Source organism: Cibotium barometz, chromosome 55 (genome assembly GCF_041138505.1).
Source record: "Cibotium barometz isolate CiBa-2024 chromosome 55, ASM4113850v1, whole genome shotgun sequence".
Classification (NCBI taxonomy): domain Eukaryota; kingdom Viridiplantae; phylum Streptophyta; class Polypodiopsida; order Cyatheales; family Cibotiaceae; genus Cibotium; species Cibotium barometz.
In genome coordinates, this window is record NC_141100.1 from 27,433,600 (window position 1) to 27,453,942 (window position 20,343).

Below are 20,343 nucleotides of genomic sequence, written 5' to 3' on the forward strand. Positions count from 1 at the left end.
TCTCTTTCTTCATTACACTTTTGAATGGAACCAAGCCAACTTTGCTTACCAAACTTGAACCAAACTTCGTCCCTGCAACCCATCATCTTGCATTGTCTCCCTCATTGTCTTCCCGACTCCACAACCACTCCAAATCCGAATTATTTTGAGCGGAAAGTTTTTGATTTTCTCTTCTCATTCACATTCCTTCCATTTTGGAAGCTCATAGCCTCCCGCGTCTTTCTCACGCCACAATCTTCCTCTCCATCTCATGAGTGCCTGCCTACCTCCAAGTTCGTGGCACATTCAATGGAACATTGATTCATCATACATCAAGGTTTGAGGAGAGACTGAGGCAGCAAGTTTTGAAAGGATAGAAAAGAATTTGTTCTTCATGCGCCGTACCTGCTTGTGCATGAATAACAATCCCACTTCTTACCTTTTTCAAGTGAGGGTTGTGCTTACAAGTATTGTGTACATTTTGGTGCATCCAGGATACCAACAAGTTTGTTTGATGGACAAGGAGGTACTATTTAGTGATGTTGTCTTTTGGTTTTAATGAAGCAATCTTCTTCACGGGAGATAAGTGTAATATCTTTGGTTTCTTTTGGTTAAAGTGTGAGTTCATGATGCTTTTTGGTATTGTTAAAGCACAGAACAATGCAATGGAACCTATGAAACAAAAGAAGAAAAAGGTGGACATCCACTTCCAAGTAGAAGTCGATTATGCTCCCTGCTGCTGTAAGAGAAATTGGTCTAGGCCAGCATGAAAAGCCCACATTATTGAGCTTTGAAATGAAGGAAAGAAAAATATGGACCTATGGTTGGATGGTAGTATTTACCCACCAAATCCAACCTCCTCTCAATCTCCATCATTCTTTGGGTTGACAAGTTTCTTCAAGTTTTTGTGTGAGGGTGAAAATGAATTGCTTGGATATTGCAAAAGGTTGTTTGGCCAATGTCAAAGTATCATTCAATGTAACTTTGAAAGACATTTGAGTGATAGAGATGCCAGAATAAAAATGCTTGAAGGTGCGAATTTTTACTTGGCATCGATCACAACAGCTTTGCAAGCTTTATATAAGGACAAAGCAAAAGTTTGTTCTGGGTTACAAAAAGAGATTGATCATTTGCAACAGACTATTCGTCGTAAGATGCAGGCCACTATTAAAGAGAAGAATAAAATTTTGGCAGTTCGAGAAATCAATAATTTCACTTTGGAGAGTGAGAATGCACACCTTAGAAAACAACTTGAAAAGTTCAACAAAAAATTATAATATTTGAAAGACACGCCATTGAGTGCTCGATTACGCAAGACAGTTCAAACCATTGGAAGAACTCAATGTCAGAGGTGGCCAATGGAAGCGTCGTGTAAAAGCTTGCAGGTATTATGGGATCTATAATTTCTTTGAGCACTCACTTTTCATTTTCATCTTTAGTTCCTTTTTTGGAGATGGGGGATTGTGTGTGGGGGTGGTATAGTTAGATGAATGATGGAATGCAATAGCTATTGTTGTTGCTTCAGGATATTCACAAATGTTGTGGGTCCAAAAGAGCAAGGTTCTGATATATTTGGCAAAGTTCTGACAAAAGACATCGTGGAGTCAGCAATACATCATCCTAAGTTTGCAAGACTTCGATCAGACATAGCAAAGCAATCCTTGCAGAAGGTGAGTGAAGCATTCACTCTTGGAGATGCACAAGGTATATGTTACATGGCTGGCATAAGCACAAAGTCTTACAGGATGTTGTTTAATAAAGTTAAAGAAGGTTTCAATTCTAAGCTTGGGAAAAAAACAGTAATTCCCATTCCAAAACCATTTCACGTGAACAAAGCTTGAAATATTCTCAACTTGGGAATGGTCGAACTTGTTGGAGAGCCTTATCACTTGTCTAGTACATTGACAGTTTTTGACTAAAAAGAGCGGGGAACAAAAAATCATAGAGCTTACAAAGTTCAACAATTTCATTATGGATGTTCGGAAATTACAATGGCTATGGTGAAATTTTATGACATCAGTGTTCATGAGTGCAATGGAAGGCTGAAATTTGTTTTAAAACTTGATGAGAGTGAGGTGATCAAAGGACAGAAGCTGTTGTAGACAATTTAACTAGCCTCTTGTTAACAGGTTCCAACAGAGACCCATGAAATTCTAAAGTGGTACTTTAACCAGACTGAGCTTCCTTCCACTATCCACAGCAGCAATCGAATGGCGAAAAGCTTTATGTAGAAGGATATGGTGAATATGAGGTTGAATGGCACCTGGCTGCAGATCTTAAAACCTTGAAATGCATGTTTGGTATTTCCCAAGGAGCAATGGCCAAGTATCCTTGCCTGTATTGCATGGCCGAACGAGGTGTCTACAAAGGAGGAAAAGAGAGAATGGAAATGCCTAAATGCAAATAGTAATAGGCGTCAAGCCCCAAATCGTGATGCTCCAAGAGTGGATCCTAATTGGGATTCAATTCTTACTATCCCTTTGATCAGAGTTCATATTTGTGTTTTGCATGTGCTGGTTAGAATAATTGAGAAACTAGTCTACATGCACATCCAATTTGCATGGATTATGAAACCAACATTAGAGAGTGAAAGAACTATTAAAAAAATAGAGCAAGTGCTTTCAGATGCAGGTTTACATTGTGGTCAAGTGAAGATTGAGAAGGACTTGAAAAGATTAGGGAAGACAGGAAATGTTCCTAGCAAACCATGTTTTGGAGGTGCAAAAGCCATAAAGTTCTTATCTAATCATACCCAGAGAGGTCACCTGGGTACAGATTTTGAGGTGTGGAGAAAGCTTCATGCAGCTGTACTTGATCGAGGCTCTTTAGGACAAGCAAGGGTGGCAAAGGCCAAAGCATGGTTGGCACTTGATCGCCTAGCACCTCTGTTGCAAAAAGCCAGGTTTGAAGATGGGGATGTTGAGAAATTTGAGACAGTTGTGACAGAGTTCTACACTAGCTATGAAAAGGCATGGGGTGCGACAAACTTGACACAATACATGGTTATTACTTGAATACCTACAGCTTTGAGTTTTTATTGTTGTTCAAAATATATTGTACGATACTAAATGTCTTGTTGTTGTTCAGCATTTGTAGCACATTTTGCATGCACATGGACCCTTTTTTACAGAAGAGTGTGGAAGCCTTGGGATTTGGTCTACCCAAGGCATGGAAAGATCTCATTGGCAAGCACATTGTGCCTATCAAGGGCCACTCAACATGGAGGAGGAGTGAAGAAAAGTAATCCCATGAAGCAACTATGTCAGTGGTGGTATAGGCGGATTCAAGTGAGGGCTCGTGTGAAGATCAAACAGTCTAAATCAGCTTTGTCATGTGCAATAAGAGAGATGCAGGGGCTGAACAGAGACGATCAATATATGTCTCCTCATAGGGGAGGCAGAATCATGCTGAATGGCTAAGACAATGACAAAAACAGGGCAGAGTGTGGAAGAAAATTGATCATTGAAATACATATTATAAAACAATGATGTAACTTCAAAAGATTTTAAAAGAACAAGAGCTTTCATCTATGTCCCATACAAATGTTTTCAATATATATACATTTCATAGTTTTTAATGGTAAGCAAGAAGAGTATCGAGAAATTTGAAGAAACTTCTTAACAACTGGAACAATCTAAATCTATTGTTGTGGAGCAGAGACATCCCTTAGCCGAGCCCTTTTTGATGAAGTTTTTACAACATCTTCTTCTTCCTCTATCAATGGCACAACAGGGACCATTGGCCTTGCTGTTCTAAGAAGATGCTTCTTCCCGCAATCACTCAACAGATTAGGATCTGTGATTCCACATGCACTCCAGAAGTATTGCCTTGTTTGCATTCAGCCTTAAGTGATAGCCACCTAGATACCTGGATAGAGTCTTTATCGCCATCAAAGGAAAACTTGCATTGTCCTTGGAGAAGCTAGCGTGAAATATTACAATTTGAGGGAATTTTAGGCGATGTATATATGTTCCTAGTGTCGAATCGTGGCCCAATCCCGCCATACGCTTGCCTGAAGCACGTTTGAGGAATGTGTCTTCATATATTTCCAACTGAAAAAATAAAGGAGCATTAGCCCAGAAACAACATCACCAAACAATCCAGGACAAAGTTGATAAAGCCAAATCCGCAACAAAAGTACGAAAACACAACAAAAGAAAATAACCTCTTGGTTCTCATCTACTTCAAGCAAGGTGTCTTGCCATAAATTAGTGCTCGAACTAGGAACGGTTTCCGCTGTCTTACTTGGCACATCCCTAAACTCTCCCATGTTGGTAATATTCAGTCTTTCCCTTGCTTCTTGTAGCTCTTCCTCTGTGGCATCTTTTCCTTCATATTTAAGGGCATCAGCATAGATCATCTTTAGTGTTGCTTCAGAGCAGATACGAACTCGGTGTCTTTCACATGGCTATCCACTAGTAAGTACTTATCTATCCCATCATCATCTACAAAATTGTCATCAACCTCCAGATTTTGGGCTATGAAGGCTATGCAATGGTCCTCCCTTAAGTTAAATACATGTTGTATGTCTGTCAGCAATATATACTCTGAATCTCCTGCTTGGTAGGAGGGGAGCAATGGCCTTGGAATGGGGGAGAACTCATCTTATTCAATCACAGGCTAGCCTACGTCAATGTTTTGTTCTCTCAGTTCCTCAATATCAACCGCCGCACTGAGCTTCCTCTCTTCTTCAACACTCTTCTTCAACATTGAACTCCTCAATCACATGAGGAGTGTCCTCCTCTTCAGCAACATCCTCAACGGTGGGACTAGCCTGAAACCGTGTCTTCACTGCTCTATACATTCTTCATCTGTTAATTGCACATTCATTGCAAGAAGCATAAGAAGGCATAAGAGTATTCCATCAAGCGGCATTTTCTTTTGTGAAAAGGGCATGGCAAAGCTCTCTTCTTATCACATGGTACCTTGTGCCAATCCCTGTTTAACCTCTGCTTCTTCTCCGTTTGACACCTTGAGATTAAAATAAATGTAGTTTTTCCCATCAATCATCACTGTATCTTCATTTGTGAGCTCATCAAACTCTTGCTTTGCCTCTTCAAAGTATTCGGGATGGTTAGAAAGTGTATCCTCCAGAGAAAAATCGCAATTGAACATCAACAAAATCGAAGGGTACAAATCATGACATCCACATTTGTAGAGGAAGTCATACAACAGAGTTCCAGGTGTTTCTTTAATCTCTTCATCCACATCAAACTCGACTTGAACTTGCGCCATGGCTAAATTCAAGGGTGTAGATAGACATGGAAATTATTAGTTCAAGCAATGAATCAAGAGATAGTCGGTCTTAAACACCAAATCTTTGTGTGGTGAATGGATTCAACATAACGCAACAGGAGATGCCAAAGGAAGCCAGGTATTCCTCCTCGCATTGTAGTGAATCTATTTTCCCTAATGCAAATAAAATTGCAGCTTCGTCAAGGACCTCTTCTCGCGTTATGGTGAATCGACTCACCATAATGCGAGGAGGCATATTGTGCTTCCTATGGGACCTTTGCTCACGTTATGGTGAATCGATTCACCGCTACATGAGGACTTTTGCATCCTTTGGCGCCGCCTCTCACGTTATGGTGAATTACAAATAAAGATACTTCTCATGTACCCATACTGAGAGAGGAGGTGCCAAACGAATTAAAATAGTCTTCCTCGCATTGTGGTGAGTCAATTCACCATAATGCGAGGAGTCATAGGTTTTCAATTCACCATAACGTTTCTATCATGAAAAAACAAAGCAAGGAGTTCTGCAAGAATGAAACCAAGAGAACGAAATAACAAAAGGAGAAGGAAGCACAAAAGAGATAAAAATATCAGGAAAACGAATCGATGTTGGTCGCAGGAGATGGAGATGAAGGAGATTGTCGTTATCTTTGATGGAGATGAAGGAGGTTGGAGGTTTGTCTTTGTCGTTTGATACAGGACGATGAAGGAGGATGATTGATGAAGGAGGTTGGAGGATGATTGATGAAGGAGGTTGGAGGATGATACAGGATGATGAAGGAGGATGATTGATGAAGGAGGTTGGAGGAGGTTGGAGGATGATTGATGAAGGAGGTTGGAGGATGATTGATGAAGGAGGATGATTGATGAAGGAGGTTGGAGGAGATAGTTGTTGATGGAGATGAAGGCCGTTGGTGGGGAGATAAATGAGAATACGACCGGATGGGTATCTAAGAGAGGTAATTATCCATGAATGTCACGTGGTAGCCCGCCATGTACCTAACACATGTACATGCTATAAAGACTAATCAAAGCCGTTAATCACGCCACCTTTTCGTCCTCTTATCAATTTCGCCTTGTTCGTCCTCCTGTTTGCCTCCTTCCAACTTCCGACTACCCCCACACTACTGAACCGATATTCCACCTCCTACACGACAGTCTCCATCCATTCCCATGCATGAAATGTTAGTTTTTGTATATTACTTGATTGTTTTGTGAGTTTTTTGTATATTCCTTGATTGTTTTGTTTATTCTTCGACTGTTTGCCCTCTACCATTGAATCTTGCTTTATGGTGATTCGATTCACCTTAAAGCAGACGATGGGGCATTAGAATCTCAATACGGCTCCATGTGTTATGGTGAATCGAATCACCAAAATGCAAGATGGAATGGTAAGAGATTCACGATAATCCTCCTCCCGTTGTAGTAAATCGATTCACTATAACACGAGGAGGATTGTTTTGCTTTGGACTGGCCCTTGGTCTCGCGTTATGGTGAATCAATTCACTATAACGCAAGATCAAAGGGCAAAGGATTCACGATAATCCACCTCGCATTGGTGTCAATTAATTCACCATAATGCGAGGAGGATTATTGTGCTTTGAGTGGCCCTTCATCTCGCGTTATGGTGAATGGATTCAACATAACGCGAGGAAGTGCATATTGCTTTCTTGGCCACCCTCTCTCACGTTATGGTGAATTGGATTCAACATAACGCGAGGAAGTGCATATTGCTTTCTTGGCCACCCTCTCTCACGTTATGGTGAATTGTTAATCGTGTACTACTGAATAGCTGAGTTTTCTGCACTTGCTTGCGTTTTCAGATGGCTCGTGTAAGGCATACAACTAGACCCAAGGACAATGCAAGTCCCTCATCTAGTGGGAAGAAGATGGGCACTCTGAATGCCTCAAGATCAAGGAAATCAAGCAATCCTTTCCAATTATCCAAACTACAGCCTGGACAAAGGCGTTTCGCAGAGCATTTGTCAGTGCTACGAGAAATCACACGATTTATGAAGCACCCGACTACTACTATTCCAAGATTACCTTTCCAGAGGCTTGTCAGGAGAATTTACGAGCGAAATGGAATTTTGTTTAGGTGGAAGGCATCGGCCCTATTTTGCTTGCAGGAGGCCGCAGAGGATTGGATGATTGAATTTTTTTTGGATAGTTATGTTCTTGCGGCCCATGCACACAGGGTCACAGTGATGAACAAAGATTTTTTCAACCTAGTAGCCCTTCGTTTTAGATATGATAAGTTACTTAGGCCAGTTACAATTACTAATGCACGAATGGTGCAAATTTTGGATGTCCATCCCGTTCAAAAAGTGAGAATTGAAGAGGTGACGGAGGGAGTTCCAGAACATGAACATGAGACTCGGGCAAATTTTCGGGCAAGCGCTCAAAGGGAACATCATGTGGCAATGCTTGCATTGCAAACAAAAAGAGAAAATGTTCGCGCACTCCACGCTATGAATCGGGAGACGCTTCAATTTTTGTTGCCGGAGTTCTATGTACCCTATCATATTAGAGGGCAAAGATGTTATTTCCCGATTCATGCTGAGGAGATAAACATTTTGTTTGATCCTAGAACTGAAGTCAACAAAGTGCTCAGATATGTTTTAAGGTATACTCTTTTCTCTATCCTCCCACAATTTTTCATTCTTGGCTCTTAAAAGTTTATGCCTAACTCTTGATATGTTTTCTTGTGAAGTTTTGTTATTTCGCAATTGCCCGAGGATGTACAGCATCGGGTGTTCCAGATTGATTCGCTAGTGTCAACACTTTTGCTAGTAGAGTCAGTTCCCTACCTTGATGTGCTGAACTGGTTTCGGGAGGTCCAGCTGGACGATGCTCGAGTAATTTTTTTGGCATATCATGAAAAGTGAGTTTGTCTCTGTATCTCTCTTGCATGATGTTTATACGAATCACCATACACAAGTTATATAGTGCTTCCTTTGGCACGTGCTCTTGCTTCACAGTGAATCAATTCACCACAATGCGAGGAGGCATTTTGTTTTTCATCTGGCTTGAAACTAATAGAAATCTATTTGGATGTGATGCAGTGCCCATTGGAGTCTTGTTCTAGTCGATGTGCAAGACAATGTTATTTATCTTGCAAATTCGACATCTGGTGTCCATGGCAATGTTTTGCTATGAGTTAAAATCATTACGATACATATTATTGTTTAAGTTAGAAGTCCGGATTGATCAGGATATTGATTGGTCTTTGTTTGCAGTGGTGTCAGGAAACTAATGGCCGCTTATGAGAGCCTGAGCATGGACACCGACACCCTGGAAGCGAGCGACCATTCGAAGGGTTAGTGTGCCCAAACAAGATGATGGTTATAGCTATGGGTGGAGGGTTGCTCTCAATGCATTGTTGCTGCTACGGAGCATTTTTCAGCTCCCTTCAGAGGATGTAAGCATTTTTCAGCTCCCATACGCATGCGTACTCTTGTTTATCTTCTTGTATATTGTCATGTTGATCTTATGCCTTGATGAATTGTGATGGCAGTTTCCATCCATGTCTCGTTACGTGGACCTAGATGTCCAAACGTTTAAGGAGGAAACGATTGCGAAAATGATCGAGGTTTGCAAAAGCAATGCCTCCAGACGGCCCAATGGACTTCATCCCGCCCAATCCACGAGGGGGGATAGGCCCCCCTGAGCCTCTTAGATGGGCTCCATACTTGGGAGAAGAGCCATGGCTCCATCTTGAAGCCCAGGCCTATGGGTTCCAGTGATATATAGTTTTTCCCTTATCGATGTGTTGTTGGATTGCTTCTTCCAACAAATGTACTCCACTCTGTAACATGCTATTTGTAAATATGCAACTACACATGTACATTTGTATTTTTTTACACATATTTAGTGTTATTGGAGAGAGAACATCAATTGTAAATACACTTTTAATTTGAAAATCAGAGGATCAAATTTGCTACTGTGTTCCTTCACTTCTTGTTTTCTTACTTTAGGCCTTTTTGTGTACGTAAAAATTCAATTGGGGAATTTTTACCTTCAATACATTGTTTTAAACAATAAAACATTACAAAAGCAATGTTCTGAATAGATAAGTTTATTGCATATGGAAAATACATTGTCACTGTATACATATACATGGTCACATCGTATATCTTCTAGTGCCAATTCATGTGGGGCTGCAACATCTTTACAAATGATCTGATGCTCTCTTCTTCTACTTACCTTCCGACCATCGAGCTTGAAGCAAAATTGATTTGGAGGATTCTGAATAGCTACTTCTAATTCCTTCCTAACATATTGGAGAGTCCAATTTTCTTTCACTTCCAATGTCAATGATGGGTGACCCTGTCGAATCACAACTATATCTATCAAGCAAGAGTGGCTACCATCTCTTGTATCTTGGTCCATGCTTTCCCAGTTGTTGTTGATCCATCGCCACCTTCTATAAGTAAATGACATGCACAGATGTTGCCTGGCAATATAGTATCTGATTCCAAAATATCATTAGGATAATTTTTCGAGTATAATCAAATAAGCTTTGTAACTGTTTCACAAAAAGACATTTGAATGTTATAACACTCACCGAAATGCAATGTCGGATGTGTTCAATCGACATTCGATCAAATCATCTCCCTTTAATGATTTCACTCTCCAACCTTTGTCAAACAAATGATCAAGCCAGGCTTCATCTATATCTTTGCACATAAAAGTTGTTCTAGTTTTTCTCAATTGTTTACAATCAGAAAATAAATCAACAAAGCATGCAATTGGAACAAACAAACTTAAGTGGACATTTCTTGCACCAATGCTAGGCTTCATAGCATATTTAATATCATTAAACATTTTGGTCCTGTGTATGACTTTATCACTTCTGTATCAAGCAATGGACTATCAAGTGCAGGCAGTAAAGGAATACGTTCCAACTTTCCATGTCGACTCGATTGAGTGGGCAAGGTATAAAATGAGTCATAGAAATATGTTCTACTTCTTGCGAGATCACTTGGTGCACGACCTTCATATTGAAGTTCCCCCACCTCACCATGGGTACAAATCTCTGCAAGGCAGAAAAATGTATATCAATCACCTTATTTGCAACATTGGAATACAAAACACAAGCACTTACAATGTGGTCTGTGTCTTGGAAGTCCTTCCAATGGTCCCACATTGATCTCTTTTTGCATGAATACATGATGGATCAATACTTCTTTGACAGTTTTCCCTCCTAGTGCCATCTTGAAGTCAAGGATCCTTCCTTTCCAATGTTTGGCCAAGTCTTCAGATGCCTTTCCCGTCACTCGGTAGTGGCCACGTTTTCCTGGCTGCATAGTGACCCAAGAGTACTTCCTGTAATCCATTCTTCGTTCTCGTCTTTTATGTTATACAACACAACATATGAGATACTGCTCCTTGCTCGTTTCAGTCCACTTTCGGTTGCCATGAGAGATTAACAGACGTATGAGAAAGAAGAAGTAGCAAAAAGTGGATGACTGAGCTAACCACTTTTGTGGATCAAGGAGGGAAGAAGAAATGAGGGACGGTGTGTCCTTTTGGGCGCCAAAGATGTTTCGAGTTTCAAAAGTGGAACCAAGTTGAGGGAATAACCAGGAGATCAGGTATCTATCTATTCCAAGCATTCAAAATCATTAGTTCTAGGGGTGGTGGAAAGAATTTTTTAGTGCTCCACGTCTAACACAGGAATGTGGAAAACATTCTTTTATTGTGTTAGGTGCTGACAAAAAAACAGTTTAAAATATTTTAAGACAAGGTGATGATTTTTTTAATATTTCATGAAGATAAGAGTTTCTCCACATTTTAGGTGGGTTTGTATAGAGGTCCCACCACCGGTGAATATCGTTGCTAGATTTCATGTCACTCAATCTATGTGTCTATTATTATATTATTATTAAAATAGTCCTTTTTTGAGTCCAAAATTTTCCTAATGGTAGAGGCTGAATGTAGGGATCTTGTGTTTGTTACAGCCTTGACATTCCATGCCTCATCTCTATCTATATCACCCAACTTTATCTCCCAAAAGACTCTACTAACATACCGAGCTTGTGATTCATATGTGGACTCGGCTAGAGTGGTGAGTGTTTCTTGTAAAAAATTTAAGACATCAGTTGTTGCACATTGGAGCTTAGCACCATTAAGGTTGAGTTGTTCATGAGTTAGTGCTCTCTTCACCACAGCCCCTGCACCGTTGTGCTCTCCCTTTCCATGACCAAAGCCAAAGAAATTCCAAGTCATTTGCAAACCTATGATGGCAGTGTACATGGAAACAAATTAGAAAGGCCTTTTTGCTTTGAATTGAGACGAAGCACCATCAGACCAAACCCAATGACGTTGTAGGGGAATAACATAGGGTAATACCCAATTATAATGTAACATAAAACAATGTTGCACAAAATAGGTATCATGCTTCTTATCATCAGAGATATAAAAGTGAATTGTTTTGTGGATGTCACGTGCAATGCAAAAGTATGTAATATGCACAAATATGGACACTTCCAATTGAATACCAGTGCATTGACTGTATCTCATTTTGCTCCTTATAAGAGTAATTCTCAACAAAGTCTACAACAGATATTACCACATCTTTGGGAAAATTGGACAGGCATTCTTTGTATTGCTCAGCTTGCCACATCTGTACACAAAATTATGTTTGATAAACTTTCCAAGCTGGTCGTTGAACATTTGATTCAGTGCCTTGCATGACATTTACTTGTGTATTAACTCTTTCCTCTTCTTTGTCTTGCCATCATCAGTGGTTCCACAGTCTATGTCTGAAAGATCTTGATGGACAAGTCGACCAACATATGCAGATTCAGCTGGACAAACTACTATGTTTGAGGACCACAGACAATGCAACTCCCCATCAGACACTTCAAAGCATGGAAAATAGTACCTTCAACTTTGGGACATAGGATGGACTCCCATACACTTCTGATGCTCTTGTATGACTTCTCTGCAACCTTGCGCCCACCTGGCTGAGAACCCACATTACAAATGACACAATTACATTGACATGCTTTGCCATGCAACCCAAAAGTAGATCCTCTAATCTGGTTCAATGCATCTTTTAAGAATGACATCTGAACATGTGTTATGCAGCAACAAGTGTATCGATCCTTAAGCTTGTGCACAAAGTATGGCTTTAATTTCTCAAAAGCTCGTTGATGGACTGGTGTCTGTGGATGCATCTCCTTAAACAACAAATATAGTTCAGTGTGCAATACAAAACCATCATAGCAAGTTAAACATTTGGTTTGAAACTTATTTGTAGTTATAGGTTCCTAAGTGTATGCAGCTGGTTCACCAACCGATATTTTATTGGTTTAACATCGGTATCATATTATTTCAAAACAGGTGTTGTCTAAAGTAAGCTGATCTTTACCTTATATCTCATGCATGTTGTATAAAGCTAATGTTTCAAACGGTATCATACCAGTACAAAACACTGGTATCATATGGCCACCCCAAGTTCTCCTTTCAGCCTTTACCTGGTATCATACCAATGTTCAACCGGTATAATACCGGTTAGAAAATTTGCTATATACAGAGTACATTAGAGGATACCATGCTCTTAAGCCACTATGATAGCAGTGTTTAACCGGTAGCTGGTCTTTTCCCTATCAGTAGTGTTATTCCATAACCGGTATCATATTGGTTTGGGAGCTATACTCAAGGTGGTGAATGAAGATCCATATTGTTGGGAATTTTAAGAGAATGGAACTCTGATTCAGATTGCATGTCACATCTTGCTATGTTGGTTCCATACTAAGAAGGCTTGGGTTAAGAATCTTCTTCCCACAGGGTAGAACTAATCCATTTTATAGTCAAGCTTATTTATTACCCACCTAGATTTCCCTTTATATTTATAGTTTTGTGATATATACAAACGTTGTTTGTAAATTCAAGCTCCAAAGGAGATGAGAGATGATATATATACTTCAAGGTCAAACCTTATGCATTCTGTTTACGGAGGATGATTTTGAGGGAGGGAAGGTATCAACTACTTCTATAAAAGTATTCAATCCAAAACAATGTCATCCGTTATGTTACAAACGGTTGGTATGAACAAAATTGTATGTGGAGAAAATGATGGCCAAAGTTTGGACGCCTTTTCAACTCGCATTATCGTCCCTATAATGATGTTAAATAAACATCATTTAAAGAAATATGAACACTCTTTTCAAATTTTTCAAAATTATACCAGCGCATTCAATTCTTTTTACTTTCTGAAAAGATTCGCCACCCCCCCGTCCTGCCCAGCCTGAGATTACTTTCGATCTGAGATTACTTTGGCCCCGAGATTACTAAACTAGTGCCCGCCATCAAGATCGCCCCTCGCGCCAAGATGCGACCCCCAAACCTTCTCCACCATCGATCCCCCATTGGTCTTGCCCGTGCCAAATAGGGTTGAGGGTGGGCACAGCTGATTTTTCGCAGGTAATCTCAGCAATATCTCGGATCGACGGGCGCCCAGTTTTGGAGTGAAAAAAAAGCTTACCACATTCCTTCATAACATCGGCAGGTGAATCTAATGCGCCTACTACTGGGGAGACTTCATTGCTGCTGCTAGGCCTGAGATTACTTAATGGCCACCTCGATCAACGGCGCATCAGGTCAGACCTTCCCCCACCATGGATCCCCCTTGGTCTTGCCCGTGTCAAATAGAGCTGAGGCACATTGGGGCATTGAAAAGCTTGTTTGTTTTCTCGCATCTGCAGCACGATGATTCTCTACAGCAGCTGATGTTGAACTGTTCACTTGGAGAGAATTGAAAGCTTGTTTTGTGCTGAGCCTCTGAAGGAAGGCGATGAAGCCCTACTACACTTGTAGTTTTCGTTCATCAAGGCCTACTTCATCAGAGATATGGCCTGGTCTCTTACGCGAATGGCAGTAGCTTCCTCTCTCTCTTGTGCGAATGGTAGTAGCTTCCTCATAGCATCCTTAACCGGTCTAGCCACCATGAGTTTGTTGTACTAATAGAACATCTGAGAATCAAACAAGAAACTTCACCTAGAAAGAATGAATGAGATGAGATAAAATAGACTCTCACTTTTCTCGCTCTTGAAGTTGAACTTCTTCTAGAACTTTTTCATCAAAATTTCTGAAAACTCTGATGTATCTCCTTTGTTTTTCCCTATATTATCGATATAGATTTTGATGTTCCACACTTTGTATCCACGTTTTTGCTTGATCCTTGCAACTTGACCTATGCCCCCAAACAAATGTCTTAATTCCTTTACTATGACATCTAAATGGAAGCCCTGAGTGCACCAGTTATGCAGTGGTACTTACAAACAGAAGGGTTGGGTTCAAATCCCAAGAGGGTGTTGCAAGTTATATAAAACCTTGATGAATCTTATTAACTACATCAGAATCTTGACCTCTGCACACTTATCTTTAACAAACTTTATAAATTCCATGTCAAGATTTATGTAAACTCAATACTGCACTCTTAATTTGTTATAGTGTGAATTTCTTAGATTTTTTCAATATCCATCAAGATCAATCACTAATCACAAGATCATCATTGATAATAAATTGTTATTAGATGACTTTCTTGATCAATAAGTTGTCCCAAACTATTTTGATTTGTCAAGTTTCACTAAGATCAATCACTAATCACAAGATTAGTACTAATCCTTATTGTTCGTCATTTTCTTGATCAAGAAATTATCTTAATGGCACTTAATCAACAAAATGTTAGCATAATCTTGCACTATTGGCACCAAGATTCAATAATCTTGCTTTCTTACATAAATTTTCAACAATATCCACTGTTTTCTTGAAGTTTGTAACAGTTTCTCTTAAAGAAGCGCAACTTCTTGTAAGACATAACCAAGTTTAAGAAAATAATCAATCACTATCACCAAGATTTGATTCTACACACTAATCTTGTAAACTTTAAAAAATTTACACCAAGATGTGATCACTATCACCAAGATTTGATTTTGCACACAAATCTTTGTAAACTTTAAAAAAACTACACCAAGATTCTTGAAATTTTGCAAAACACAATAAACATTGCCCAAATTTGTAAACTGAACTGTGAACTGCACAGTAATCTCCATAAAATCCTCAACAAAACTATAATCTTCACATAGATCTGCTTAAATCTATTAAGAGTTGTTGACTACATTGAAATCTGCATAAAATCTTCATAGAACTATAATCTTTAATCCACACACTTTCTTGATGAAAATTGTACCAAGACTTACACAGCAACTTTCAATATCCTCCAAACTGCCAAGATCCCCCAAAAATTGGACAAATATAGAAGGAAACTAAGGTTCATAAATAGATTTGATGGAAAGAAGCACTAAGCAAGAAGGTTATCCAAAAACTGTGTAGATTAGAGTTTTTTTAAATGGTGATTAGTATAAATTTAAAAATAATTAAGCATTATTCTCATTGCTAATCCTCTCAAAATGAAGAAAATCAAAATTTAAAAAAATTGTATAAAACTTAATCCAAGAATGATTAAGTCTTAGTCACTCTCTAAGAAAAACATTAACATCAAAGCCAAGAGCTTTGATACCAATGAAAGAAGGAATCATGGCTCGATATACCGATAAAAGAAGGGATCATGGCTCTGATATACAAATGCAAGAAAGGAGGCTATTTTAACATTGTTCAAGGGTTTGGCTAGATAATGAATATATCTTATACTTGTAATGTTAAATGGGGGTAAATGTGCATTATTTGGAGGGTTAATAAGTGGAAATCTAAAAAGTATTAAGTACTAATATGAACATAAGAAATGTTTATTATTTGGAGGGTTAATAAGTGGAAATCTAAAAAGTATTAAGTACTAATATGAACATAAGAAATGTTTATTTTGTTTTCTAGAGTGAGTGTATGAAATGTGAGCTTAAGTTGAGATTATTTGCTAGTACTTCCTTTGATAAATGGATGTGTTTTATATCATAAATATAGGACTAGGTGTTTGTTTGAGCGGAATGAAGTTATCCTCAATGCTCAAACGCGTACATTTTTTAGTGTGTTAGTGAATTATCAAGTTATATAAGTACTAATGCATGTGAATTAGATCAATTAAAAAGGGAGAATAAGTACTACCAAACTAGAGTGGATTAGGAGTACAATAGAGTTTAATCCAATGGCAATCAGCCATACAATAGCCCTTACGTAGTGTATTAGCCGAAAACTTAGCTATCTAGAGACCCTAAAGAGTAGCTAATTGAGGATATAGTAAGCAAGGGTCATTTTTGGTGTGTCTACCTTGGGAGACCTAGCAACTCTATAAGAAGGGTTAGTTAGCATGACGTTAGTGAGAACTTAATTAGGAAAGACATAGATCTAACATGAGTAGATAAACTTTCAGGTAATGCAAAGTTTTCTATAGTGAAAAGCTTAAATAGAGAAACCTATGGCGTGTATATTAGGTATCCAAAGAAAGAGAAGGGTTCTAGTGAGGAAACCCAAGAAGAAGATATAATACCGGAGATAAGTGGTGATGACGAGACGAGGGGGAAGCTAGTGAAGAAGGAGCTAAACAAAAGGGTTAACCCTCTGTGTAAATGTGTATGATTTAGAATATACATAAAAAGTGTTAACTCTAGTTATTTAGGGATTCAATTAGCCACACATTGGGGTTTAGTGGATAAGATAGAATTTAAGACCATTCATTTTTCTAGTTTCTCAGGATATTGAAGAGGACCTAGGCCGACAGAAATTCCTTATTATGTACACTTTAAGGATTTTAATATATATTTCCCTCTATGTAGTGGAATGAAGGTAGAATATTTTCCAAAAACTAAACAAGGCTAGAAGATTTAGAGACCCTGTGGAGGAGAAATCCAAACGTCTTAATTATTATTGAAATATCAAGTTATTATATTCTAGAGAGAGGGTATGGATAGACTAATTAGAGAGAGAAAATTACAAGGGATCATAGGGATATTGGCTTATTATAGGTGCTTTATTAGAAACTATGCTAGCCTAATTAGAACTCTATTTGCCTTATTGGAGACTGAGTCCACTCTAGGATTGCCCAACATGAGCAAAGTATTATTCTACATTTGTTATGAGATTGAATTTTGTTGAAAGGAGTTGGTGAAGTGTAGATCGACGAGTAGTAGAAGAGTGGTAGTGACGTTAGAGATAGAGAGAGATGAGAGAAGGAAGAAAAGAGATGAGAGATAGCCAATTATTAGCTGAGAGATTAGAAAGGATAAACAAGTTAATTCAAGAAGTACTTGGAGGTTCTACAAACACTAGTGTAAATCTAAATCAAGAAACTACACAGGAAGTACTCCCTCGAGTATAAGTAACAATGATTCTTCTTTTTATGATTTAGTTGTTTCAAGTCTAACAGTGACAATGTTGGGTATACACCTGAAATAAGTATGATAAAAGAAGAAGGAGATAGTAGTGCAACTATAACTATGAGCTACAATTAGATAGGGCTATTGTCATTTATTGTGATAACATGAGTAGCATATAATTGACTAACAACCTAGTATATATTGTGCTAGGATGAAGCACATTGAGGTGCGTTATCACTTTGTGAGGGAGAAGGTTCTAGTAAGTGATGTAGATTGGGTATATATTAACACAGAGGCTCAGGTGGCTAACATCTTCATGAAGGCATTGGGCACAGAGAAGCTCCACACATTTAGGAGCTTACTTGGAGTGTAGTGTGTGGAGTTGAGCTCGAGGGGGAGTGTTGAGATATCGAGCTACAAACATTGATGACCTGTCTAGGTGATAGCTGGCATGGTTGGTGAGATTATGGTCAATATGCCACCAATGGACAATAAAGTATGTGACAACAACCATATTCGGATTACTAGAGTATGGCTTAGTTATAGCGTTAGCTCGTATAATCGAGTTCACACTATGGACCAACCATTGTATGTTATAGTAGAAGAGTACTTTCCCTTATAGTATGTACTCTTATCTTTTTAGATTATGGTTGTAGAGAAGAGAAGAAGATAGAAAAAAATTCAGCCATCTATCTCTTTCTTGTGTGTGTGTGTTCCTTTCTCATGTCTTCCTCTCTCATGTGTGTTTACTTACAAGGAACTCAAGCTCTCCCTCATGTGTGTTCCTTTCTCATGTCTTCCTCTCTCATGTGTGTTTACTTACAAGGAACTCAAGCTCTCCCTCTCCACCACATTATCTTTACTACCTCAACTAAGGCCTTGTTCCCCTTATGCCTTTCTGACTTAGAAAGTCATGGCTCGAGTTTTACTAAGGCTTGGGGTTCCTCTCGTTCCTTACCAAAGATCATAATCTTTTCAAGTACTTTGCCCCAATTTTCTAAGAATTCTTTGTGCACTTTTATGGCCTTGACATATGTTAACCATTGTGCATCTATCCATTGGCTTTGTAACATGTTGTTATGCCTAACTTGGTAGCACTTTAATCTTAACCATCTTCTTACGCTCTTTCCTCTCGGTGATTTATCACTTTTAGAGGTGGTTGTCAACTTTGCTTCAGATATTTCAACAAAACAATCTCCACTCTCATCATCATAATAGAAGTCGAGGGTGTATGCAATATTTCATCCAAATCTATGTAGTTAGTTGCGAGATAGGGAACACATCAATCATTGACAATATGTGTATCCATTTTTCACTAAAATCTGGATGTATAAGTGATGCACACATCAAATCATCTTTAATCTTATCCAACACGACCTCTAGTTTGCACACTTGTACATATGTAGTGTGGTCAATGGTTGACTCATTCCCAAAAAGGTTACCCTCCATAGGATGAGTCATCCAAGACTATAGGTCCACCTATAGAACTTGGCTATCCTTTTGATTTGATCTAAAGTTCAATCATGCACCAACCTGGCCCCCCTCATAAAAGGTCTGCTAAGTATGATATAACTCTGGTTGGCATAAGAAGTTCATCATTACAAATGTGTGATGATAGCAAAACGAAAAGATTTTCAATTTTGTTTTACTCAAAACTCCCATGGGTCTTGCAGAAGTTTCGCTCGGTAATTTTTACGATAAGTTGTGTTTTCTCTAAAGCCAATTTTTCCCATTTTTCCCAATATCTCTTGTTAATAATTCTCACACCTACTCCACCATCTACGATCGAAGTTTCTTGGTAGCCATTGTGGTAGATTAGAATGGATGCATTTATGTTATCATTCTCATAGTAATGCCCAATCAGTTTTCAAAGCATAGAGTAGGCCAATGGAAGGAAGGGAGGGAGAGGAGACTTGTTTCTAGAGACATGTAGAAATCGTTTACATGGAATCTAAGACATGGGAGAAGGTCTCCATGGAAACTTACTAAGCAAGACATGATTGGTATTAATCTCAAAAAGGTATTAATATAAGGTGTAAAAGATCATCAAGGTGATAAAAGGTCATAAAGTGTATAATAGTCTAAGGGCTAGTGCCTTTTATAGTCCCAAGGCCTACATGCCCTAACACCATATGTGTAAATGCTCTTAAGCCCCATGTGCTAATAATCCCTTAATTTGGGCTTAATTCTATTTTTATAAATTTTAATAGTTATATAGGTTATGTTTAGTATTTAATAAGCCTTATTTTTTAAAATTAAGACCATTACCCGTTTGTGGGTTTCATTAGGTTTCCATGCCTATCTTTAGGTGAGCTTTAAGCGTATCAGTTATTACTACCAAAATTTCTTGTATATCAAAAATTTTATTTTTGGGTAATTTTAAATAGGCAGTGCTTGTGAGTTGTGTTGCCTTGTAGTGACGGACTTCGGATATCTAGTGGGGTGTAGATTTTTGCATAGTGTGAGGTTTATGTGTGTATAAGAGACCCTAGGATTAAATTTGGAGCCGATCGGACATTTTAGATATGAAAGGGTGCAAGTTAATGTGAATAAATCTTCATAATTTATGTGAAATGGTGGTTTTAGGAGGAGAAAGAAAATCGTGTTTTTCATGCAACCATAGGAGAGCTTCTTGGAGAGATTTTGGGGAGTGGAAGGTGATTAGCATGCATTGGGGATAACCTCTATGGGGTTATGCATTCATTTATGCACTTGGGTAAATTAGGCTTAATTTTGAAATCTTTTGAAGAAAGTGGACACATGCATGGCTTAGCAATGTTCCTTACGGAGTTCTGAAGGCAAGAACAACCCAATTTACAACACAAAACGCTCAAATCTTTCAAATCTTTAA